Below are 27686 nucleotides of genomic sequence, written 5' to 3'. Positions count from 1 at the left end.
CTTCAGTTAAAGTGGGACAAGTGGAGATTAGCTAGATGATCTGCTGGTTGTCCATCACTATAGATTTCTCGTTGTTAGCTGGAGAGGTTTATCTTGCCCTCCCTGTTCAGAGCTGAGAAGTGATCTGAGATGAACTGTGTGGCTCACAGGAATTAAAAATAAAAGCTGTGGGTCCCACAGAAGGAATTGGAAAGAAGGACTTTGCTGAGGGAGCGATGCGGGCACCTTTGAATCTGTTTGTGCTCTGGACAAACTGCCCCTGCTTAAATCTCCCTTTGCATCAAAGGAAGCCTAAGCAGGCAGATGTTATGGGGTTGGGATGAGGTTAATCAACCTCCAGTTTTGTAATTGCTGTGTAGAGATGGCCCAAAAATAGCGAAGATGGCTCCAGTCTTGTAAGGGCGCTTTTTTTGTGGCTGGACCCTTGTGCCCGAAACAGAGTTGGGTTTTATCTCAGCCAGTTTTGCCAAGATGCCGGGTGCCAGCTCTAGGGATTTGACAAGTTGACACTTGGCACAAATTGCTCAAAGATCCGCTAAAATCAGGATGCTCCAGGTGAACACAGAGGTTTAACCTTGTGACTCAGACCGAGAGAGATAAGGTAGTATGTAATTTCCTCTCAGATTCGGGAATGTTCAGGTTGGAGTGAACCATACAATATTTCTAATCTGAGGTTTTAAATTCCATACAGTTAGATCATTTTTATACCAGTTGGATTTGTTCCAGTGTTTGTTTGTATTTCAATAGGGGATGGCAGGACTGTATGTGCTTTTTTCAGTGACATAGACATATTAACCAGAAGTGTCTAATTATCTTTATTGATTAACCTTATCTTTTAAAGAAGTAGTCACTCACCAGAGCAGTCCATATTCTGTACGCTGCAGAAAGTGATTAATTTACTCCCTGGTTTGTACTGCTCTGTATGCTACGAGAGTAAGTGATGGATAAGGGACAGGCTGCACTGTCTTGGGTCAGAACAGTAGGTCAGAGTCATTATTTACCTTTTGAATGTAGGGTAAGAATTTCCTCTTTTTGCAAATCATGACCCCAGTTCACTTATTTACAGGGAGAGGCAGGACTGGACACACAGCTGTGTTCTGCCTTATATATGTAGATATACAGAGCTGCTGTTACAGCAAGTCTGAGGTATATGTGGAGGGAAGTAGGACCTGTGATTTCTGAGATGAATTAGAAAAGCTTTCTCTTAAAAGTCCCTAGAGCTTTACTGTTAGTTTCTTTCAAATCATACTTTTCAAACTGTCCTTTGCTGTGATGCCAAGAAAAATGGACTGGAGTACCAGAGTGCATATTTGCTTAAATTACATTTTTTGTCAGCCAGTAACGTCTTGCTTTCTTCCTTGTGATCCACCACTTGTTCATCTTCCATTATGTGTGAAGGTCTTGCTTTGGTTTGTGTTTGTAAGTCTCTAGTGCAGTAAGATCCTGATGTGTGATGAAGGATCCTAAAAGCAGTTTAATGATACAATCTAACCTTTATCTAAGTTTGTGTATGGTGTATATATATGTGTATGGTATATGGGTACGTACAGTCTCTGTCCACATCTGGAGACGCCCGTGTCTTACAGCAGTCAGACAGGAATGTTTATCATGCATTGAAATTATTAGCACATTGTTATATTTATTGCAATGGAAAACAAAATGATACAAGCAATAATCCCCCAAATCCCAGAAACAAAAAGAAGGTTAACCCAAGACGCTCTTTGTCAGTGCCTTGTGGGTCGAGATGGCTATAAGTTTTACGGCATGCCTCGGTATATTTTTCAGCCTCCCCTTTGGTTTATCGTCTTCCTATCCAGAATGTCTAAGGTGTAGTTTCATTCTCTGCACAACCAAGATTCTCCTCTAGGCATTCCCTATTCTCGTGTTTCATTCTGCCTCCTTGTTTTTTGTCCTAGGGACAGTCTTATTCATATTTGTGTCTTGAATGGAGTTTTCTTCTTATTTTGTTATTCTGACTGCTTTACACGTTAAGGAGGGCTTCCTCTCCTCCAGTCCATCAAACCAAGCCCTCCACTGTAATAATCATATCCTTCTGCTGTCATCTCTCCTATTTCTGAATCCCTGTTCCCTCCCACTTTAGCAGTAAGGGAGCTGATGTACTGCAACCATTGCTACTATAAATACATTCACCTTAACGCTGAACTGGGTTTTTGCTCTCCCCTGTCTCTATAATCAGTCATATACCTCCAGAGGAAGTCTAGTGTCTCCTGCTGCCTAGCAAAATGGGTCCCCATTGCTCTCTGGGGCTCTGGGTGTTCCCATAGCATCCCAAATCACCCTGAGGGGTGCTGAATACGTTCATGTCCATCCTCCTGGAGAGGCTGAACGAAATCATCTTCTGATGAGTCAGATCCTTCTTGCTATTGGCAAGACAAACGTAATGGAGTCAATTTTGCCTTTGAATTGTTTCACTTGTATTATATCACACACAATACACTGACATTTTGACCCATGTCATACTTCTTTTTAAAAATCCAGTGATTTTGTGTGTCGTGTCCTTCTCAAAATCGCTTGTTTTTCACTGGTCCAAACAGTGTGATTAAATGTTCCAGGTTATGTGTTATAGCACCGTTGTAGCTTGGATGGTGCCTTTCCCAGCTAGTTCATCGGATATACCGAACGCCACTTGTTGGCTTTGCAATATGCCAGTTACTCCTGGGGCTGAAATCTCTAAGTAATGCTCCCACATGTGTTTATCGTATAGCCCAAATGACACAAGCGTATGCTGTGAGCGTGACGTATGCTGTGCTGTTTGCCCTGACTGTGGTTTGTCCGTGACCACCACTACCAGTGGGCTCTCTCAGCTATTGCATGCAACCTGAGCAAGCTGAGCAGACACAACGTACATTTTTAGTCTAGTAAATCATGATGTAACAAGCTGTTGGTTTTTTGAGGATGCTGCTCAATGCTGATTTTTCATGTTTTGGGAGCTGATGCCTTTAGACACGATGAGGGAGTTGCATGTCCTCATAGCACACACGATGTCTGCTTAGCAGCTTTTATCTGTTGTCCAGAGTACATTTTTTTGTCTCTAAAGGACATGAACTCAGTGCTCAAAAATAAATCTTCTCCTCCTCCTTCATGTAGTCCTGATTTTTATGGTTTCTGACACAGAGTCCAATTCATGCATTTCTTATTTCATTTTTGCATTACATTTATTTCAATAGAATTACACAGGTATAAGATCATAAGATTGAATGATAAAGTGATAAACAGGCATTTGTTCATCACAGATCCTGCATATAACAATTCTTCTGTGAGTCAAATCTTGTTTGCCCTACTGACATGACTAGTAGCACTCGTGACCAAATAGTAGGAATTTTCCTTCTATGGAGAGAAATGCTAACCTGACCAGCATTGCTAATAGCATATTCTGTTGTTTTCAAATCTTTTGATTATGAAGGGCAGCTGGGGTTTGTTCTCCAGACATTAAACGAGAGGGTTTTTTAGGTTTTGTCTTCTGTTTTCCAAATTTAACCCACAACATTTGTTCTAGATGATTGTATCACACAGTATAAAGTAAACTTGTGCTAGATTAAAAGCCATTTTATAGAGTTTACACTTTGCTAGTTTTATAGACGAACATAAAACATAAAGGTATCTTGGGATTTTTTGTTCCTCCACAAGAAATTGAAGATGTTTTTCTAGCTGCTTGAAAATAGAATGCCAGAATGTGCGTTAGTAGAACATAACCATTTTGATCACGTTAATGCTACTCTGTGGGGCAAATTCTGCCTCATGAGGGCAACCTTAAATTTTTGTACTTTTGGAGTAATTATGCTCAATTACAATCTGTAATCCAGGGTTTAATTTAATCCATGGATAAAACATGTGCTTTGTCTTCATCTTCACTACCCAGCTGTTAAATGGAACAGAAGGGAAACATTTATCACGGAGAAAATTTGTTTTTGAAAAGTTTGTGTCATCGCTTTGATTTCATCAAGTTCTGTAAATCAAGGATATGTAAGTGTCATTAGTGAGCCTTTTCACCAGTTTGGTCAATCAACACGCAGAGAATGCCCTTCTGTCTGTCTCTCTCCACCGTTAGTCCAAAGACTGGTGCTCTCAAAGGCTTTCCACTTTATCTGCAGTCTCTCAGGCTCAGGCTGGTCTCTGTTTCCCCCGCATCTGAAGCAGCTGGTCCTGTTTCCCGAGGCAGTTGGCCTTAGGAAACTACAGTGGGGAAATGCCACTCTGTAAGCTACTAATGTGGAGAGATACAATTAGAAAAGTACTTCACTGATCTTCGGAGGAAATGTGAGACCTGGAATGGTGCGAGTTGTGTGACTATGTTTCAGGGTAGGCCATGAGTAGCATTTACTAAGTGGAAACCTCTAAATTGTCTCTAGAATAACTAAGTATGGTTCCAGAGCTATAAGGGCATGCTTGGGAAAAGGCAACGCCGTGTGGTGTCCTTACTGTGTCCCTAATAAAGACTAAGACTGGGGTGTGGGGCTAGACTGTGACGTACAAACGGTGGTTTCAGTTCCTCCTGTGGCCAGATATGACCTGCTATCCTTTGTGAATTTTGCAGTCCAGCTTGATAAACCTCTGCAGTTTTTCTATTACACAGGACAAAGCATCACTATTGATTTTTACAGCTTGATGAATTTTATTTCTGTTTTCTTGCAAAATCAGCATAAAGGGGAAAAAATCACAAATCATTGCACAGAACTAGGGAAAATTTTCAAACTTAATGAGAGTTTTGCACTTACCTCTCTGAAATTTTAAAAAGCATGTGCGCTGGACCATCCTATTGCTAATAATTTTTCCTCTGGAAACATCATTGTTGAAAACAAACCGATTGCTAGTTTGACCCTTTGCTATGTGGAAAATCAAACTGTCATGAGCTATTGCCTGTGCTTTTCATCTGATGAGGGAAACACGAGCACATAGCAGTTGCTCTGGCTGAAGGGGCCGAAGTAGCAGCTATTGAATACAGCCACTCTGTATGGTGTCTTCATCCAGTGATCCTGCAGAGATCGTCCTGAAGTCAGAGCAGTAAGCTCTGCTCATGAAATCAAGTCAGGATGAGCTTTGTTTCTCACAAATCTCAAACCCATTTCAATTAGGAGCGGCTTTACGCTGCTACCAATCACATGGACCAGCCCGACATTTTATTGCCTGGGAAAGCAAGGGTAGGGCTGATTTAGCTAAGACTTCACTGGGTAAGGGGAAACCTTTTCACTACTTCATCCTGTGCTGACATATAAGGTATTCTTCCAGAGTGAACAGCTACAGCAGAAAGAATTTCCTCCATCTTCCTAGACTATAGACCCACTTTTATTTGTCTTTAAATCCACATCAAAAGAGGAAAAACCTTTCCAAACTATAAATTAATGGATCAAATATTTCTAAATGAAATTGGAATGGCGTCTGTGGTTTTATTATCTTTTGCCATACAGGGCTGTCTTTGAAAGGGGAAAAAGCTTAGTGAAAAGTAATTTCAGAGCCTTGGCTGCTTTTTGATTACAATTTGGGATTACTGTTTTAATCACTGCTTATCAAGTAATACCACAAACCTCAGAGCATGACCATCTTTCTCAGGGGAAGCCAGATTTAAAAGCCAATTTTCAGCAATCACTCCTCTTTCTCCCAAACTCGTCTGACAAATATGGAGGGATAATAATCTGTGATATTACAAGAGACCTTAAGCAATGCCTTAAACGCTCTGTGTTCTCAGATTTCTTCTGAGTTTTCCTTATTGTTGTAGAAGTATTATTGTTCAGCGGAAATACTGGCATATGTCTAAGCAAGCTCTTGTTTCAAGGCAGCCTCCATTTGAGTGCAAGATTTTGAGCACGCTCCCCCTTTCCCAGGCAGATGACGGATTTTATACATGCAAACTTGTCTGGATATAAGCATGTGCGTGTGTTCAGAGGAGGACTGAAACGTACACCTTGTATTTGTATGCAATGGCTGCTGCAAAATGGCTTCATGCTCAAGCTAAAGCTCTCGCAAAGATGTGTATGAGCTAGCAGATATAGCCATGACAGATACTGGATTTTAACTCCAAGTTACGGATATTGCATGGTTTTTCCACCGTGGGAGCCGCGTAGCAGCCCTGCATCTGAAGCAGGGTGAGAGAAGAGGGAGCCCTTGGTTTCGGCAGTGCATCAGGGAGCATGACTAAGTGTTTGCAAGGGGAAAGACCCCTGATAAACAAATTTTGAAGTGTGGTGCTCGGTAAGGAGGTAAAGTGGCCGAGATCAACCCTAGACCTTTTCCTTGGGTTTGCCTTGGTGACTGTCTCACAGTGGAGTGCCATGAGCCTCCTCTGCTGTAGGATACCTGGTGCCTGTTAGTTCCTTCACATAAATATTGCTGCTCTTTTTAAAACTGAAGACAAAGCCTCCCTCTTCACTACAAAAAGCTTGCATCTGATGAAAGTAATCGGACTGATTCTGACCACAATTAACTTTTGCCTCTGAATTATTCAAATCCTACTCAATAATGCTGGGGATGAAGAGGCCTATTAGATCATTACATTTCGTCCCTGTAAAAAGCAGGATGTAACCTGATGGGAGATGATGTATCTTTTATCAAAGTGATACCGTGAGTGATCTTAGCCAAAAGGCTTAGAAGATGCTGTTACCTGCTAAGGGGACCCCAGAGCTAGTTCTACTCAAGAGCTACTTTACATGTCGTACATGAGCCTGTAGACAGTGCTTGAAGTGCCTGTCCTACAGCTAGTGTTCCTGTGAAAAGAAGTTTGTGCATGAACATTTATAAACAAATCACTACTATTTTTTCCCTTTTTTTTTTTTTTTTTAATTGTATGAAGAGAGTTTTGAATGAGGCACTAAGTAGTGTTAATGAACTGATAAATGGCTGCAAGGGGAGCAGGTGAATTGGGGTATAGTCAGCTTCCTGGAGGAACAGAGAGCTCCTCTACTCCTGCAAGCGTCCATATTTTACCTACAAGTGACTAGCATGCAAAGAACTGCATTAGATAGATGAACTCTAAAGTAAATCTCAATGAAGACCAAGTGCATGAGACAGATTTACCAAGACCAATCCTAACTCTTAACTTTCCAGTTAGAGCCCATCATTAACACTGTTGATACTTACTAAAATGCTGCCTGGTAGAAACATGATATGATAAGGTTATCACTCATGGGAGAGGTTCATCCTCTGAGCAGCTTTCTTTTCTCTTCAAATTTGTGTTTGGAAGTTCTCTACCAGCTGGGTGGGCAGAGGATGATAAATCCAGCAGACTGCTGCTGGAGCAGACCCTCATCTGGCTACCCTGTGAACAGCTCTCCCTCTCTCTGGAGTAGGCAAAAACCCTCAAACCCCCTATTTTTTAGAAGGCCTGGCAAGGGAGATACAGCAGCACAGAAGACAGTCATATGGTAGATGACTTGTTGACTTGGTGTTGCACAGTGCAGAATCACTGGGTGAGCTGAATGCTTTAGCAAAATAGGTGTGTTTGACCAACTAAAATTTGGATGCCTACTGATCTTGGCTGTTGAAAAGCTGGGCAATGCAGCCTCACAATTCATATTGCAGGAGTGTTAATGTTTCCCTCTAGGAATTCAAGATGCTGGTGCTCTGGCCTGGTAAGGAGCTTGGAGGGACTGGGTTGAATTCATAGCCTTCCGCATTGTCTAGACCCTAGAGGAGAAGACAGTTTTAAGGGACATCATTTAAGTGATACACATGCACGCCTGGCATGGTTTGCCTTCTGTCTGCTGAAATGCATGTTGTCCATCTGTTACCTCTCTGTTCTTAGAGCACTTAGGCTGCTGATCAAGTGATCATACGTAGCTGGTCAAAATGGTAGTAACTGTAGTTTACTCCTTGATCTGCTCTTCATATAGATGGCTATAAAGAGGGTGGGGAAGTGGTGCCTTCAGATGGGCCGTGTTGTTGATTGTGTAAATAAGTTTCACAGTAGAGTTTGGTTTGGAAATGGCAGATTGATTCTGGTTTCTTACACTCATGTAGGGCTAAAAACAGTTGCACCTGTGTAAGTAATGTTTCAACTGGTATCAATATATTTCCTTAATTGGTTTCTTTGGTGATTGCCTTAATTTCAGACATGGATGAGAGGAAGATGTTTGTACTGATTTGATTAAGCCTGGCAGCTGTCTCTCTCGCTGGAAGGGATGCTCACAGAATATTTCTCATCCTCCCTGCCTGAGAGATACCATAATGTCATTACAGAGAGCTTTCTCATTTTTCCTTAAGGATGTTAAGTTGTGTGATGTCGTAGGGTTCGGTTTTCAACAGCAAGTTGAAAGCACGACAAGCAAGACTATAGGAATGCTTGTGAATAGAACTAGGGGAGAACGCTCTCCCTGCATATGATCTCAAAATCTAATTGTTCTGTGAGTCAGAGTAAAACCAATTTTAAAACCCCCCACGAAATATACTTTCAAAAGCGAGTGAAACCTTTTACCTATGGGTCCTCAGTCACAACACAGTCAGAATAAGGCTGGCTCAGAATTACGGTCGGGAAGTCCTGAGCTTGTCTGTGTGGTAGCTTACTGCGATGCCTTAGGTGTGGGGACCTAGCATTCTGTCCCTGCTTGTTTCTGCTTGCAAAATTAACATAATCTTCATCTGCTCGTTCTGCCAGCCTAAATTAATCTGCCAGTCTGCTCTCAAAAAAAAAAGAAAGAAAAAAGGAGGAAACCCTCCACCCTGCTAACAGAATACATCAATGCCAGCAGCCCCTACACATGAATGAACCTCAATAAGCAAACCACTGTGCATGAGTGGCAGAGGAGGAGAAAGAAAAGAAACTGATAAAGAAATATATTCCACTTTCAGGCTTCTGAGATGTTGGCTGAAAAACAACAGGGAGAGAAAATAAACCCAGTCATTTTTTTAAATCATGAAAAAGACACTGACAGTGGCCTCCAAGCTTCAGTAGGGGTTTTTTTGCCTACAGAAGTAGACAGAGGGCCTAGAGCTGGGAACCATTTTCAGTTATTGTTCTGGAGCTCTAGTCAGGTTCCTCAAATATGGATTGATCTTAATCTGCCTCAAAGCACGATTCCTGAACCCTTTACGTCTTGTAGTGTTCTGCTAAGGTATTGGGTAGGTTGGGTTAAATCCCTTCATTTAAGATAGCTGAAGGAAATGGTCACTCACATGAGGTCATCTAAAATGCCAAAGCAAAACTGCTTGGAAATTCAGATGCTCTGCTGGTGATTATTGACCCTTAGGAGGACAAGCTGAGTGGTGGCTCATTTTCAGTTAGAAAAGCTTGAATACCACAGCTTTTTCTCATGGTTATCTGTCCCAGAAGGATCTAGAGGGCTCCAGGCTCTAGGCCCAAACTCGTCTTAGTCAACAGACAGATTAGATGAGTCAGGGTAGAGGAGTTGCCTCTGGAGGGACAGCTGAGTCGATGTGAGCACAAGTGAAGACAGTCAATAGACAGTCTTGATACTGACCTGGAGCCTCCTAACAATGTAGGGCCTTAGGACAGAGACAATTCAGGTGGCAGATTAACTCAAAATGCTGGGACATAAGATGTATTTTAGCATGCAGTTCATGGGGACAGAACATGTTCACTGTGTCGGGGAAAAAAAGTGAAGGTAGAAGGTTTAGATTATGTTAATACCAATTCTGGCAGAAGTGACCTTCAAAAGATGGGTTAATCTTGCTGCAGCAGAGTATTTTGTGTTCAACATGAACACAGCGTTTTATGAAACAGGAGCACTGGCTGCTTGACTTGAAAGGGGATCATTAACAAGTCTACGTTTTCATCAGAAGAGTGAAAAAAACCCAAACCCCACCCAATACCTTTTGTTACATCAATTCTGGAAACCTGAATGTGCCATAAGACACAGGCCTGTTCTGTGTCCTGGTCAGGAAAGTCATTGTATCTTCATGCCATGCATGTCTGTCTCTGCAAGTACTGATGCACACATGCATTTCCCTGTAGTATCTGAGCACTTCCCTAGTCTTTCACGCTGTCCCTCGGAGGTCAGATATTCATGTTTTCCCTGTAATGCAGGTGATGTACTGAGGCAGAAAGTCCAAGGGCCAAATACTTAAAACCATTAACTTATCTCAAGATCCTAGTCTGTTTGTTGGCTGATTTTGCAAGTGCCAAACTCCCAGTTGCAGGTGCCCATTTGCATCTTCAGAGGTCTGAATACTGCTTTGGACCTACTCCTAGGTGATTTGTCTAGATCATAGCATTGGTTTATTGCCTGTGGGAGTCTCAAATGTGAGCCTGGAAATGCCAGCCTTATTATAGATATCCAGGGATAAGGTCGTGCCATGTGGATGTGGCAAGGGAGGGAGGAAAGCCTCGTCAGGGGACTCGTTCACATCGTCCTCCCATTTCTTGGTGAAGAATGATGTCCATGATACGCGTAGTTTTCAGGGCTGCCTTGCCCTGTACAGGCAGAGGCTTTCTGGACTTCCCTCAGTTGTGGTCATCCCTTGCAGTATTAGAGCATTAGAACAAGGAGCTTTTGCCATGTCTATCTAATGTATCGCTCACCAGCACCACGTTTGATTTATTGTGCTACGTAGGTTTTTCCCCATGCATCTGTAGAAAACATGGAATAAATGACATAGGCTGAGTGAAATCATATCTCCCAAGCCTCCTCTGAAAACTTAATTAAACCCACAGGGTCTTGTTTGGGGGTAGAAAAACAGCAGGATGTGAAGTACCGAAGACCAGTAAATAAATTACTGGTGCTCCTTGCTATTTCACTGTGCTAGTAGTGATGTGGAAAAAAAAAAAATCCAAATCTATTCTTTCTGCCTGACCATTTTATTATTAGCAGCTTCTCTGTGTTTCATCCATGACTTCCTGTTGAAGGAAACTCCACTGGGGAAAAGAGAGTTTTTAAAGGTTGGACTTAAGCTCATAAATATACAGGGAGCTTCTCCACTGAGCCTGAAATTCATTGCTCCTGTTTTTCATCCGGTATATCTCATCTCACAGGTTGAACTAGAGACTTGTGGATGTGGCTTGGAACATAGCACAACTATATGCAAGCTGCCTGGGTACAGTGGTGGTTGCAGGGGCTGTAGGGGGACTGTGCAAGTACGAGGACAGAATCTAGTGACCTCCCTAGTAAAGCATTGCATGCACAACCGATTGGCTGGAAAACGTAGGGCCATCCTTAATCATTATCCCAGTGTCTGGTGACTTATCTGTTCCAGTGAATTGTATTTTATCCTTCCAGTGCTCTACTGAAGTAAGAGCTCACGGATGTTTTCCAGGTGAAGAACTGAGGTGAAGTGACCTGGCCAAGGTCACACAGGAAGTCTGTGTCGGAGCAGGGATCGGAACTGTTTTTCCATTGGGTTGGCAATAATGGAAACCAGGACAGTAGTCTTCACCTCTTCTGTGAAACACGTGATACTCATTAGCCTTAAAAAGCAGTGAAAAAGGGGAAATGCCAATACAGTAGTGCTCCACACCAGTGGCTGTGCCGGGAGGCCGTGGCCGTGCAGGGCTGGCTAAAGGCACTGGTGGGGGAAGGGAGGAGCTTCAGAAGGACATAGGCTGGCACAGGGGGGATTACAGATGGAGACAGGATTCCCGGGCACTTTGCATCTGGGCACAAAGCCCTCTGACTGATTACCGTTAATCTGCCAGTATGAAGTAGAGGAGTGTGTAGGAGGAAGGGACCCAACTTCTGCTTCTGTGTAGGAGCAGCGAGGCAGATTTAGAAGACATCGGACTCTTTCCTTCAGGGTCTTGTTGATCCACCTTGCTTAATCCTGCCCTCATATAGGTAGACGTTAATGGAAGGACACTGTGGCTTGGCCCTTTTGGAGACTGGTTATTTAATAAGATGGTTAGATTCAGTCTATGTAATTGCTGAGTTTTCTTCTGCTTAATGAAACTGAAGAAGAGGTAACTTCATAGCTTCTCTTTTACGTGTAAAAATTTCTCCTCGCATTTCTCTTTAGGGCCTCTCCTTTTAATGTTGTAAGTACAAGTGGAGAACATGGAGTTCTTGCTGTTGCCACATGGAAATGAATAATGGTTTTGGGCAAAGACCAAACTCAGTTTCCAGAAGGCTGCTCTTTCCTGCCCATTCATCTATGTGATGTATAAAACGAACCCAAAATATACTGGCAGGAAAAAAGGACTGTTTAGTATTCAGCGCTTCAAAGGCATTTAACAACGTTGTCTTCACCTAAGAACCAAATTATTTCTTCAAGAACTGTACAGAGAACACTTTGCTTTCAATTTACAGCGTGCTCTGTTGGAACATATTGCAGTGGTGAGTGTCCCGTGGCAGGATCACTGAATTTATACCAATAAAGGCTCTGAATACCTTCTTGCAAATCTGCCTTGTCAGTCAGTGTGTTGGAGATTTAGATCAGGAGACATACTTTCTGATGCTTATTCCCAGCGTTGTTACTGTTTCTGGAGGATGAATGTTCTACAGGAGAGAAGATTAAGAGCTAGGAGCCCTGTGGTTTAAGCAGGAGGTATCCTTCAAACTATGTGCATGAGCTTCATTGAGTAAAGTAGTTAATGCAAGCCACGGTTTCCACTCTTTAAATTGGGATAACCCCCTCTCTCTCTCAGACCTTTTCTCCAGCCTGAATAGGTTGCAAATTCTCAGTTCCACAAACAGGAATTATGGGGCTTTAATGTCTTTGAGTGAGGCCAAGACTTACCAGGGCTGATCTGTAACGGCCACAACTGCAGTGAGTACAAATATGAGGACAAAACTTCGTGTTTTACCAAGATTGAAAAAGTTGTGGAGTGTCCCCTGAAGTTCTGTGCCTTCCTTTGGACAGAGTAGAACATTTTATTATCCTGTTTCTAATTTCATCTATTTAATCTTTGGCCTTTTGCTGATATTGGTAATGATAGCAGGACTGAATTCACCAACTCATTCCAAATTTGCCAGCAGACTAATGACAACCAAGTTATTCTCAAAGGTCCGTTCCTTGGTTGTTCTTTTTGACTGGTTGTGGTTTTCTTTGGCTTAGCTCTTATGGAGGGCAAGAGCTTTGCACCATGCTCTCTACTCTTCCCACTAGGGAGAACTGGAATTCTCCATTACATAATTTCTTGGGCTACCTGGCCTCAACTTTTTATGTTGCGTGTGATTTATGCTTTCATCTGTACTGCAGAGCAGCAAGCAAACATCTCTGTCTAATAGCTCATCATATGAGGGTGACACGCTCTTCTATGACTGGGTTAGGAGTTGGAATGACAGTTCAGGAACAACCTAGAGCTTGGGTGGGAAATGAGAAGAAAGCCCCAGATCTTCACGGGAATATGTGCTGCTTCTATTATGCTGGTGAACTGATCTGGATAATGCTGGGTACTGTTTCTTTAATGCCACTGGCTTCACTCACTCCTGGAGATATGAGGTATTTATTCATTCCGATTTATTAAAGAAAAATCATACCCAAAGGCTAGTTTCATCAAGAAGTTTAGAAGCAGAAAATAGGTCTAGTAAGTTAGTCTCTTAAAAGAAAAAAGGGAATCATGCTAAATCTAATTAAATGTAGGGGGCTTGTTTTGTTGTGGTTTTTTTTTTTTTTGTTTTGCTTTGCTTTTTTAAATTTGGCCCCTCCTTAAATTTGGAGCAATGTTGTTACTGGTACAATAGCTGGCGTGTGCCCACGCTGCCTCTCATCTGATTGAGCGAGGTGTGCAGCATGAGCGTGTGCAGCACGAGGTGTGCAGCAAAGAGAATGTGCACAATCTGTTGGGGACACAGAGCTTGCCACAGCAATTTTGTAGAAACCCGTAACAAATGCATTGTTAAGTTGGTTTATTCCTTCTCTTTCCTGCTGTGTAAAGTATTTGATATTCAAATTAAAATGGTGCTTGTTTAGGACAATTCAGTTATAGAATAAGCCTGGTAATTGGTGCCCGTGGGACTGTTTACACTCTGCTTGGTGTAATCCACTTATGGAAAATTAATGAAAGGCGATTTCCTTCTCCATTGTAGCTGTTTTAATATGTACACTATGTTGTTTCCTCTTCCAGCTGAAGCTTCAGATGGTTAGTTGGGGACAAAAGCTCCAGCAGACTAACGTGCTCCCTGGAGGGCTCCTTGGGGCTACGGGTGGCTTTGGTGACGCGGAGGTTGCGCGTGAGCCCCGCAGCGCTGTGACTCAGAGACGCCCTCTGAACTACGAGCCATTCCCGCTCCCGGGGAAGACCCCGAGGAGTAGTTTGCTACCAATTTATACCCTTCCATGACACTTCTCAGTGGCGGCTGAGCTGACGGATGCGAGCTGTCCGGCTGTCCCCTCCAGAGCACAGCAGCGATCTGCACCTGAGTGTTCAGATCAAGTGTTTCCTCCCTGCCCCAGCTCTTGGGAGCCAGCTTAGGGAGGGGAGACCACCTTTTCTCAATAAGCACGTGCTCTGAGTCTGAATCTCGATGGAGCTAACTGTAATTTATTTTTCAGCTTCCTCAAGTAGCCGCACAAGCCCCTTTGGTAATATTGAGGAAAAGACAGAGAGGAAAAGAAAGGGGTTATTATGTGCCTATACAGCCCGTGATAGACGCAGCATTTAGTGTGATGGGATGCCAGTACTGCTGCTTATGTGCTCGTAAAGACGTTACTTGTCCTGCAGGTTGGTGAAGGGAGGAAACCTTTCAAATGCCTGAGTCAAGCCTGAGCTAAGGTACTGCTGTCACTGTGCATGGATTTCCTATTTCCCATTTTGTCAGATGAGGGGAGAAAAGAAAAAGAAAAGCCGGTATTTCTCCTTTCCTCGGGAATATTTTCTAGTTGTTTCACAGGGAGCTGACTGTAAGTGCAGGCTGTGTGTGAAAAACGAAGTATTTCAGTAAGTAACTGCTCAATTTTACAGACGGCTCTAATGCACCATTTTGGGCTGTGGGAGCCCCGAGCCAATACGGCCAAAGCAAAGAACTCCAGTTCCAGAGCAAATAGCAGCAGCAGAACTGGGAATACTGAGAGTAGAAGTAGCATTGTTTTGTTGTTCACAGTGGCTACAGAAAAATTCGCTGAGGAAATACCAAAAGCCGAGAGCTGGAGGTCAAAGAGGAGAACAAAATCAAGATGATCCTAGAGAAATTACCAAGCTGCGTTGCCTGAAAGAGAGTGAAATGAAATCATTGCCTCTTACCTCAGTAATAAAGCATCAGGGGTAACATATAGGAAATATGCTCGGTTTGACCGAGGCCTGTTACCTAGATACTATCTCTTCCCTATCTTACCCCAAATTCCCTTCCCTCCTTCAGGCAGTGGACAGACTATATTTTCTTTATCACTTCTAAGAAATGCCTTTTCTCTTTCTGTGCTCAGTCAGGCTTCCTATCTAGACTGTCACTCCTTTGAATCAAAAATACTGTAGCCTTCTCTCTCTCAGTGTCCTTAAAATCTGCATAATTCTCCCAGACACAATTACAAATGCTGAAATCATCTTTCCGATTCTCACTTTGCCTGTTCTCCTGGGAACTCCTTCAAGTGGGGACCTCCCAATTCTCAAATCTCTGCTGCTTGACATCACCTTTGGAAATCCAAATATTTTTGCCATGCGTTTCTGCTTCTTTGTTCCTTGTGTGTGGAACACATCTCTGGACTGAGGCACTGCTCTTTCAGCCCGTCTCAAGATCTTTCTCTTCCACGCTTCTGCTAAGAAATGACTTAGGTAAGGTTAGGTTGACCAAAAGAGGCAGGAGGGGAGGAGGGGCATTGTCCGTTTTTGTCCCCCTTCATCATCTCCCAAATTTATTTGCATCCATGAGTAAATAGCAGGGGGGCAAACTCTCCCTAGATATTTATGTGGAAAACATGGCAAAATGCATTATTGTACATGCATCTTTCTCTGTATGGTCTACTAATGTGGTAACACTTGCTTGGGAAATGTGTTGTTTGCCAGGTAGGGTCATTGTCGGCGTGGGCCACAGCCGCTGTGCTTTTTGCAAGTTCAGAGCCCAGGGTAGAGGCAGCAAATGCCTTGCTCAGCTGTTGTTTTACCCAGCTCAGCAACATCTCACACCTGTTCTACAAACCATGCAATAAACCTCACCTGCACAGTGCTGTGTCTTGACTGTTAAAAGCTTGATGTATTGCACACAAGGTCCAACTCATAACGGCCTGCGTTCCACAGCTCATTTGGTATCGTTCTGAGGAGCATCTGTCTTAGCTACTGGCAGCGTGATCTTTGAAAACAAGCTTCATTTTGCATCTCTGTCCTTTGGAAGATAGGGAAGATTTACAACCTGCAAATAACGATGATAGGTGAACTTGTGTCCTAGGGAATGGGATGGAGGCAATGAGCTTGAGAGATGAACAACTCTGAGGTCATTTGGGCGTTCTCACTGGCATTATCAAATAGAGATGGATCAGATTCACTCTGCCTCACCATTCAGCTGTGTTTCTGTGCAAAAGCTGAACCTCTCTGTAACGCAACATTTTCCAAACACTAGGCCATCTACAAGACGCCCTCAGAGATGGGCTGGAGGAGAGACAAGGAAGCTTTTGAAGGCTTTTATTCAGTTCGTCAGCACTTGAAGAGAGTTGGGAGGAAAAGGTAGATGTTTTGGGAAAAATTACTTTTCCTCAACACTCGCTCTGGGTTGAAGGAAACTATCTGTTCGTATTAACATATCTCTTATCTTTTTGTCACTTTTTAAGTCCCCGTGGACTTTAATTTTTGCTTTAGGCATGGTGAACTTTATTATAATTTCATTTGAAGAAAATTATGAAAGGGGCTTGCTTGAGAAGTGTCATGCTTCCTCAGGACCCCTGGGTTCAATGACCAAGACCTCCAGTTGTCTTTTAACAAGCCCATCTTGGATTTTTTTATGTATTAAATTCTCTTTGTGGATACTAGATGTAAATGGCAAATATTCATTAACTGGGGGAGATGTGTTGCACTTCTTGCCACGTAGTAACCCAGTTGCGGAAGGTAGAGTGCAGTCTGTGGTCCACTGCATGACCTGGGCAATGTTTTGTAAATGGAGAATTGTTTAAACAGGGTGCGAAGCTCAAATCCACCCTTGATGAAGTTGGTGGAAGCCTACCATTGAATGCGGTGGGAGATGGGCAGTAACTTGCAATCTGTTGGGCCTTATGATACGAATACAAGGGCAAGAGCACAGAAAGGTTTTGTTACAATGGACTTGTTTAGCTCTGATTCTGGGAACTACTCAGATGAGCAGTTGTAGTGAAATAGTATTTTGCTCAGGGAGCTCTCCTAAAATTAAGTGGAATCAGTATATGAGGAAGGTGAGGATATTTGGCTCTAAGTTGTTCTTAGAACTGTTCTTAGAACAGTTGTTCTAAGCAAGTAAAATGAAAGAAAGCAAAAAACCTCCTCATAGTTAGTAGCTCATCTCTGTTCCCTGATTGTTATCTGCAAGTTATTGGGAATAAAAGAGAGCAAAAAAACCAAGAGTACCTGAAAATCACTCCCCTATCTGTAAAACTTATGACAGATACTTTTCATTTAATTCATTCAGGAAATCAATATGTCTTACAGAATCACTTGACTGTGGTTGGCAGTGAAATGATAAATATACATGAAAACAGAATTGGATTAATAATTTTTGACAGGTAATATAATGCAGCTGTTGCTGAATGATATTAACAAGAGAAGGCATGTTAAGTCCCAATGTCAGAGTAAGGCTAGGTGGTTATAATGTCTGAATAAATTTCGTGCTGTGACTGAAGACTCTCGATGGCAGATGGAGATCGACAATATAAAGTTCCATTAAAAAGTCCTTTGCTTTGCTAATTCTTGACTCTTTTTACCGGTCAGTAGTCTGCTCATCGATCTTGGCTGACTGAAATAGAATTTCCCCATTCTGTCTGCCTGAGCCAATAGATTTCATTTGCAATATACCGAGTTGTGAAAAAGTGGGAAACTTCACCCTCCTGAGATCAGCATCCCAAAGAAGGCTGTCGTCATCTGGGCAGGGCAGCATCTCTCTTTGGCTTTCTTCTTTCCCAAGCGAGACTGAGATTTTTAGATTTCTTTCTTCAAGGTTTACAAAATGATTGTAAATGCATATGAAAGACAAAATGCCCTTTGTGAAGGACATCAAATTGGGTTTACTGCAGTTCTCCTCTTCCAGTGTTTCTGTTCCCCTCTTCTGTCATTTTCTTTTTTGTGCTGCCCCTGCAGTCCGGTTCTCTCTCAGCTCTCACTTGTGTGGGGAATTTTTCGTCCCCAAGTAATGCAAAGCAACCAGGACCCACTTAAACTGCCTATGGATTCCACCTGAAAAAAGGGTATTACGTGTGCCGTTTCTTGCAAAAGACAGAGAGGCTGAGATAATCTCGTGTTCTCGCTATTCATAGGACGCTGAGCTCAGAAAATACCTCTATATGGCTTCCACAGGGCCACGATCTCTTTCTAGGTTTGGCTGTTTTCCCCTATCTCCTATTGTTCTATTTTAAGTACTAGCAACAACTTGATCCTTGAAGATGCTGAATATGCCCACATCATTTCAGCAAAGCATTTAAGCAAGCATTACCTTAGAGTATGGGAATAGTTCCCATGGGGGCTGTGCTTCTAAGCATGTGCTTACTTGCCTTTGGCTGAAGTGCTAGGTGTTTGTTGGCTGAACAGATCCGGCAGAATTCACCCCTTGCTCTTATTCGTACCAGAAACTTCCCCCTTGTCACACCTGGATGGTGTTTGCGTGCAAGCGTAGCGAATGCTGTTAAGTTAAGCAGTAGGTTTTGTGGGTGGCAGATTTCATTTGGGGTGCCTTTTACTTATCTACCTGCAACAAAGATTCCTTATATACCAGTGAACTAGAAGATGTAATTTTAAAGGGAAATTAAGGTGGAAGAGCTGTTTAATAGAATTATAGATGTGTGGAGACAGTAGGCCTCACACCTGGGAAAAACAAAATAAACCATTTCAATCACTGAAGGGAAAATAGGAATTAAGACCATATGGGCCAAGTATTTCTCCTTTACAGCAATGTAAATCTGGAGGCACTGACGGTGATGAATTTGATGACTGTGACTTCAGCGTATGTTGAGCCCTGTCCAGGTAGATGTTAAATAGAAATAAGCATATTTTACAGATGATGGAGACTGCTGAAGCTCCAAGGTCTATTTCTTCCACCAGAGTAGAAATCAGGACTTTTTATATAAATTCTCATCTGAGCTTTGCAAAGGGTTGCAGTGCAAGAGCTGTTCTGCAGAAGAAGAGGAAGCCAAAGAAAGTCTTGCCTTCTCAAAGTCGTGTGGTAAAACATTTATACGCTAATTCGAGACTTCGCGGTGAATTGAACACCTTGGGTAAGCCTTGAAAGACTAAGGCACAAGGAAATAGCTGGACTTTTTGCTACATAGTTAGCCGCTCTGCTTGCTCTGTGCCTCACCAAGGTTTAGACACATTCCCTGTAGCAGAGAAAGCTGTGTCTCAAGTTGAGCAGTGCTCAGCATTGGTTTCTGCTTCCATCTCAGTAGAGCTAGATCATGTGGAATTTTTTATTTGAGGAGTTTCTTAAAGAAAAAACTCCTCCCTGAGTTTCTCCAAGCACTCATACTCCAGCCCGCAGACTCTCTAGATGAGTGTCTGGTAGTGAATGCACTGTAAAGGGAAATCAGTTTCCAGCCATTTTGCAGCCCTTTGGGATGTAAGGTGGTGGATTAGCGTATGACATGATCATCATCTGTGCTTGAACATGGAACCTCATCTTTAAAAGGAAAAGATCTTACTTTAATAGCATATTTGCAGTTTTCATAGACAGACTCCCTCCAGACAAATTCAAGCCTCACCAGTTGTTCAGAGGGACTGAATGACGTGGAGACCAGCTGCCATGCATTTCGATACATATTGGCATTTACTCTGTTAGCTGTTAACTTAATCATGAAATCACTTATTTTCCCTAGCAAAAGCTTTTTGTGTGAAGGCTCCGTATCTCAGCCAGCATCTGCTTCCCCTTGCAAGACGACGATATTGTTAAGTGAGAAAATGGACAATACGTACAGAGACGAGGGGAAAATGCACTGGCAAAAAGCAGCCCCAAACCTGGTGTGAGTTAATGTGATTTAGCAGAGTTTTAGCACCTCTGTAATGGGAGGCTTAGAGGAACCAGTGGGCATTCTTCTGTAGAAGGTCCTGTCTACACCCAGCAGAAAGACAGTATCTCAGTGAAGAACCTTCTGTCTAAACCTGCCATCTCATGAGCGTTTTTGTGTTAGTTACGGTTGTCTTCTAAAGGCTGAGGATTGCTGTAAGCAATGAAGTGACTGGGACTTAGAAAAGGTTCAATACGCTTTATAACAGCAAGAAATGGTTAACACGGGAGAGACTGGAATTAATTGAATTGTTCAGCCGTAGCTCATGTACTGTTCTGTCATGAAACCATCAGGACTGCCATTTTATTACTCAGCCAGGACTTGGAAGAATATTTTAGTGAGACAGAGTAGGTAAAGTGGCAAGGAAAATAATAGGTAGCACTGGAATTATACAACTCTTATTATAGCTTGTTTCAAAGATTATTTTAATTTAATTGATCAATTAGATAAAATTATATACTAGCGGGCTGCTGGCATGGGACCAGATGGGTGCTACAAGGATTTGTAATGTCCATCATATCAGCCACAAATGTCTTTAAAGTGATTTACTTGATGGAAAAAATGTTTTTAATTAGAGCATTACTTGTTATCTTTACAGGATTATTTAAACTAGCAGTTGGAGTGGTGGCTTGATAATGTCCCTGTAAGAAATATTCTGCCAAGTATACAACCCATAGATCTTGAGATAGACACATTTTGACTAGCTTTACAGCTTCATATATCAGCTTTTACAGTGATTAGAAATAAAACTGCATCAGGAGACTAAGCTGCATACCCAGGTTTAATTTCCATCAGTTAGAAACTGGTTTTTTTCCTAATATGTTAGTTGTTGGTTTTCCCCTCCTCTTGTCATATTCATCTTTATTCTTTCAACACATATCAGCAATTTCAGCATAAGTTGGTCATGCTAGGCTTTGAATAACATAGTGTTTAAAAATGAAGAAACTTTTTATTCACAGTTCTCTCTAATCTGGAAAGATCCTCAGCTTGTTTTCATAAGTTAGTAGCCTCTTCCTTTCACCGCCTTCCGCTGCTGAGTGATCTTGCTACTCTGGACTACTAAAATATGGAACATTTTCTGATACTGCTCTTGTACAGAAATGGCATCTTTCAGTGTGATTTCAAAGCTTTTCTGAATAAAGCTTCAGCAGTCCTGTGTATTGGGCAAACATCGTCACCATAAAAACTAGTTATATTCAATTAAATGAAATGTTTTCAGAAAGTATCTGATTTTTGTCTAGGAATATTTTGTCTTTTATTCACAGGAAACAGCCCAAACTCTCTTTTTACCTAGCTTTTATTGTCACCTTCTTTGGCTTTTGTGTCTAATAAATGCCAGTGTTCTGCAAAGGTACGCTTGACAAGAAGGGAGGAGGCTTTGTTCAGCTTCCCCACAAGAAAATACCCCCCCCCTTTGTCTTAACTAATCCTAATTCTGACAGTTGTGCTGAGGCAGAGAAGTAAGCCACTTGCCTTAAGTAGCACAAAATGTGTGATAAACTCAGATAAACGTGGATCTCTGTGCTCTGTCGGACTGATGTCAGCCAAAGCCTAGACAGACTTTGCTTCCTGAGAGAGCAGTCGTAAGAGGAGGTTGCGTGCTAAGCGCCGGGTGGCTGAAATACTTCTGGCAGGCTGAAGTCTTCCCTGGCCTTTAGCTCTACGTGCTGCATCGGCATGTTCCCAGGAATACAGAAGATTAATATTTTCTGGTAACTTTGTGGAAGCATTCAGCTGAGTAATAGGGTAGATATTCTACTCAGGAACTCATTTAGTCTGCTTCTGTGTTTCTAGTTTATACGATAATGAGATGAGTTACTAGCCAGGCGCTCGGGACAAATGATGTGCTGTGGTTTGATTCCCCCCTGCCAGCACTTCAGGTGGTTGTTTCCACCTGGGTAGAGTGGGTGCAAAGCAGTGTAAAGGGATTCTGCCACTTGCATTTCTCTTATATACGTTGCTATGAATAGGGCGAAGAGAGAATTGCCGAAGCGGAGTGAGGCGAGTGCCTGCTGTTTCCAGTCTTGGGCGTGTTGTGTGCTGCAAGTGGATCTGTGATATGCACCTTCTTGGTTTGTAACACTCGGGGAACCTGTGCAAATGTTATAACCCTCCCGCCTTCCTAGGGCAGGCCAAACTCCATCCTAGGGTGCCAGGGTCCCAAATTCCTGAGCCTGTCCTTTCTGATTTTGAGCATTTTTATATTCTGCTTGCACAAGGGAAAGGACTGCAAAAGGCAGACGTGGGCTAGTCAAGCACTGAACTGCTGGTCTTGTTCTCTCAGCAGGAGATTGAAAGATGAGATGTATGCATGCTACTAGTTTCTTTAGGGCAAAAATGTAGATTTGTTCCCAGCCTCTGCAGTTTTCATTATTCTTCAGGGGGAATGAGATGGGTTGAGGGACAAGAACCTGAGGATGAAGAAGTTGTTTCTAGTAGAGGTGTGTGGCTCTATATTTGTGTGTGGTATTGTAAAATAGGGCAGGCATTTGCAAATAGGAAACTGAGATGCGGAAAAAACTAGATGAAATGTCTGTATTTGTTCTGCGAGTCCATAGCAGCAGCAGATATCAGTGTTAATTTTTATGAATCACGTGCTTTAACCAGCTCTCGCTGTTTCAATGCTAATGAATAGCCCGGCTGTGACTGGGTCCTGCAGAACAGCCTGCAGTAAGGCCTGTCGCACGCTTTTTGTTGCTGCGTTACTGCTCATCTCTCAGTCTCACGCTCCCCCCGAGCAGGAATATAGCCTGGAAGGTGCAGAAGTTGACTCCATGCGAGCAGACTGTACCTAGCTAAGAGCTGCAGGATCCAGCAGTGGAGTGGTGAGGCAGGAGCTGCGTCTGAGTCACGCTTCCTTCCTCAGGCACCTCAGTTAGTGCCAGTCCTACACGGGGCACTGAGCAAAGGCTCGGTCCAGGTCATGATTAACCACGAGGTGAGTGTCCCTTTTCATTAAAATTGATGCTCGCTAAAGACTCCAGGCAAAGCATGAAATATGCTGGGACCCTGGGAAAAGAAAACACACAAAACCCCCTCATGTCCATCTCTCAAATGATATGAGCAGTATATCTGATTTATGAAAAATGTATAAATGTGACTTGGGAACAGCTTGCGCTTTCACACTAAATAAAAGGAGAAGACAGAAGAGGGAACTCGAATGTCTGTGAGCATACTCATGTATACAAATGACTGTCATAAATCTTTTTGCATGATTGCTTGGCTTTGTGGCATCTCTTTGGGGAGTTCTGCAGGGGAAAAAGCCCTACAGTTTGGGAAACTGGAAAAAAATTGCAAAAGAAAATGGATTTGCTCATATAATTATGCAATTAATGTAGAACATATTTGGTCTGCTAATCAGAACAGAAGGGAAAAGCCTAGACAGTGCTGTTGGTTTAAAGGAATTGAATTAAAAGACCAAACATCCTGGGTGAGACTGCTGCAGCCCTCAGGAGGCAGGCCTGGCTCTGGAGGGAGTTGGAGACAGAGCCCTGCAAACCATGCTAGTGTCTCATGACTGAGGAAAGAAAATGCTTTATTCTTGCAAGATGGGCTGGGGAGAAAACAAATTCCTCAGCTGGTATAAATCTGCCTTGACATCGGTGCTCATTCACATTACCTGCAGATTTGGTCCACAGCATCCTCAGCCTGGGTTTAAAGTCACTCCTGATTGTGGTCTAGCTTCATCAGCCTGGAGCTCAGGGTAGAAGGCAGAGGTTCCCAGAAAAGCAAGATGAGCCCTGGGAGCTCATCTCCCACGGGGATTAGTGCTGTCGTGGCCAGAGCGGGTACTGTACCCAAGCTGACGCTGCTCCGTGACTGCGACAGCTCTGCCCTGCTGATTTCCTCAAAGCGTTGTTCCCCTTTGTCTCTTCAGGTTGGATGGTGGGTGATTCTTAGTTAGCCTTTTGACGTGTACAGGAGGAGCGAGTAAATGAGGTTATTCAGAAAGAGATGGCAGGAAGGGGAAACGAGTGGAAAGACAACGGAAAAGGAACAGCTCAACTGTGTGTGCCCTTGTAATGTGGCCGATAGCGTTGTGCTTTTCCAGGGAAGCTCCCTCCTCTGCGGGGGGGAAGTCTTGCTCACCAGCCCCAGGCTAAGGAGGGTGACTGGCAGCTCTGTGGCTTGTTCCTGCCTCTCTGATTGTGTGGGCCTGACGTTGGTCTGAGCTGAACATCCCACTGTTGCTCACAAGTAATCTTGCTGGGGCCCAGGGCATAGCTGAGAGGTATTTCTGCAATTAATAGTTTGCAGAGGAATTCCTGTTGATTAGCTAGGCTTCTGCAGCATGTTCATGGAATAGTTAAATAATGTATAAATAATAATAATAGTTATAAATAATATTAATATTTAAATAACTATTTAATAATAATAGTTATAAATAATATTAATATTTAAATAACTATTAAAGCTGCAATAAAGTATCTCCAGAAAGGATATTTGGATAGTAAAGAGGGATTTACTTTGATGGTATTGAGGGCTTTTTGCAAACCATGGTGAATGTGATTTTGTTTTCTGAGCAAGGGTATGCACATATGATAGAACAGCTCAGAGCAACGCTCATGATGGTGCCCTCGTGCCTGTCCTGAAATGACCGTAAATGATGCCAGCGAGTTCAATCAAGCTGATCTCTCCTGCTTTTCCTAACATCAGCCATCTGGCTCCATAGCCTTTGTGTTGTGCATGACCAGCCAGCTGGCCATCTGCACATCTCGGCTTCCAGACCCCTAAGCCTCCCATGGACAACAGCCGCCTTCGGGGCTTGAAGAGCTGCTCAGAATTCCATGAAGGTGTAACTCCACAGAAACTCTTTCCATCATATTCAGTGAAAAAAGCAGTCACCACATGGAAAGGCCATCGACTTTTCTGTCTGTCATTGAACTGTGATGCAAAAAGGGAGAAAAACAAAGATTATAGTAAAGTCGCTGTTAGTATTGGGGAGCAAAGTCCTCAGCTGCTATATGCTGCTCTGAGGTTTCTCTTTTTTAAGGACCTACGCTTGCCTTACTTACACTAAAAGCAAAATAATTGTCTTTGATAGAAATTTGTTCCTTTCAGTTGAAAGCCTCTGAATCTTGAAAGTCACGAGAGGCTCCCTTTCGCCTTCCTTCCCGGAGTTTTTGAGGAAGCCAAAGAAATTCATGCTAAAATGAGAACCACTGAAGCCTATTCTGTGGTCTTCTCGTCCTGTGCTCAGTTCCTCCGTTCAAAGCATTTGTTTAGTCAGACAACTCCCAGCAGAGCCAAGCTTTGTCCGACATCCATTAGCATGGGCGAACGGGGGCCGCTTTGGCTCATCTACCACGGCATTTGCCTGAGACTTTAAATTCTCTTGTGGGTCCCAACTACAGCTGGAGGAAGGCTGTCTCCTCTTCACCTCTCTGGCAAAGGGAGCACAGCCTCAGTCTGAAGGACTTGGCTAAGGTCGAGGGTAGCGGCAGGCTACCTGTAAGCAACCATTTCTTCTGGGGAGCAATATTTTGGCCAAGAGGCCTGTGCTAAAGGGAGAGTACCATGTCCCAGCGCTTTGTAGAACAGAGTAACAGAGAGAGGATGGGACGTATCTTGCTGTAAAAGCCATTCTGCATGCTTTTGAAATAATCTTTGATAACTCAGAGAAAGGTGCAGCTGCGCCTTTCAATGAACAGCAATGAGGATGGTAAAAACTGCTTACCCCTACTTATGCAGGCTTTTCTTTTACATTAATAGCCATCCCTTTCCCTGGCTGGGCTGCCGGGGACTCACTTAATTCGTGTGCTCAGCAGACTAGCAGGATGGAAACTGTGCCACAAGCAGTTCTTGCTGCTGTCATCCAATTTTCCATGGGGCACGTAACGTTAGTAACTGGATGCAGCAGGATTTGGTGGGTTATTTCCCTGTGCTGGAAATCGGTCTAATCTGCCCTTTTCTCAGGCCTCCCTTCATTTTTATTGGAAGCCAGCTCTGCTGCAATTTTCCAGGCACAGGTTAATAGGATAGATTAGCGTTTTATTACTATGATTATCTTATTGTTCTTTGTGTGACACTGACCATGGCTTTGAAGTGCTGCATAACACATAAAGGAGACGCAAGCCCCACTCATAAAAACAATCTTTAGATTACGAGGAGTCCGATCCTGCAGGCGCTCGGGAGGCAGCGTGCTCGTTCCCATTCACCTTCACAGACTGTTATTGGGAGCACGGGTGTTTGTACTAGCTTGCTGTAACAAATGCCTTGTATACGGCTCTTCAAAGGTAGACGCAGCATAATTAGGAAGGGAATTTAAAAGGTTTCAGCAGGAATTTTCTAAAGCTCCCGAGTCATTAAGGAGTGTAAGTACCAAAGAAATTCAGTGACTGACTTTTGTGCTCTTGAGGCCAAAGCATGCTTCTGAAATCCCACTTATTTCTGCCCGGGGCCTGATCCAGTCACTGTTACTACACTGCTTGTAGGGCACGTTGGTCTCTGCCCTGCGTGTTCTGTTTAACCTTGCTAGCTTGCATGGGCTCTGGAGGATGGCTTCACCACCCTGTGCTCCTTGGGATGAACCGCAGTGTGCCTTTAAGTCTTATTTTTTGCAAGACAACTTTGGAATTCCTTGTCCTAGTGCTGTGACTTGTGCTGTGAAAGGTGACACCTTTGAGCACAAAAGCTATTATTTGAAAGAGCAACAAAAAAAATCTACCCTGAGTTGTTCACCTGGCCGCTGGCAAAGAAAGCAAGTGCCCTTGCGTGTTCAGGGAGCTCATGGTTGAAACATTCATCAAGTGGCACCACCAAAGCCCTTGAATGAAAGCCCAGTCAAAGGTGTCAGTTCAGCTGCCAAGACCACTAAAATGTCTATAAGGTATCTCTCCAGGTAGTGGGAAATACTAATTGCCTGCTTCTACAGAGAAGCCTGTATTTTAATACTTTTTACTGTCTAAAGGCAATGTTAATATATTCCATCAGCTGCCCTGAAAAGAGGAGTCCCATGCACAAGAGCTGTCCGTTTCCCCGTTCGTCCCTCGGCAGGGATGAGAAATGGCCACAAGCAGTTCTTGCTGCTGTCATCCAGTTTTCCATGGGGTGTGTAACATTAGTAACTGGGTGCAGCAGGATTTAGCGGGTTCTTCTAGTGGGCAGGGATGGGAAGCATTGCAGACTCGATGCCTCTTCAGCCTTAGGCTGTGTCTGTGAGCATCTGACTATGTGAGACATCGGATGTAAGAGCCATCATGAGTCACAGCTCTTGGCCCCATTGGGAGCCTAAAGATGTTACTCTTCCATTTTACACCTTGAGTCCAAAATTGTTTTGTTTTGTTTTTTAAAAGGTTACTTAAAGCTGATTTCCTTTGTCTATGGCCTATGGTTTCCCCTTCTGGGGTTTCTGTCACCTCTTCCTAAAATTACTGGCCAAAGGAATAGCTCAATAGCAGATATTAGTTTCCCAGCAGTTTGAAGCACTAATGTAAGAGTCTTAACTACGGCGTTAAGAGCCTGGTTGTGTCAGGCCTGACTACACTTTGGTTTCTTAGCATAACATCATAAACTAAATTTTATCTAGTGAGTTATGAGGCATTAAGATCTCGTTAAGGATGAACTCTTTACCCTGCTGAAGCCCATAATGGCATTGGTGGTGTTTCTCAGTCTGTGAATCATCATGTGATGATGCTGCTGGCTCTGATGTAGACTGGATAGAGACTGCTCCAAACAGTAAC

The sequence above is a fragment of the Mycteria americana genome, chromosome 13 (assembly GCF_035582795.1).
Source record: "Mycteria americana isolate JAX WOST 10 ecotype Jacksonville Zoo and Gardens chromosome 13, USCA_MyAme_1.0, whole genome shotgun sequence".
In the NCBI taxonomy this organism is placed as follows: domain Eukaryota; kingdom Metazoa; phylum Chordata; class Aves; order Ciconiiformes; family Ciconiidae; genus Mycteria; species Mycteria americana.
The sequence above is the reverse complement of the archived record's forward strand: the minus strand, read 5'-3'. Positions refer to the sequence as shown.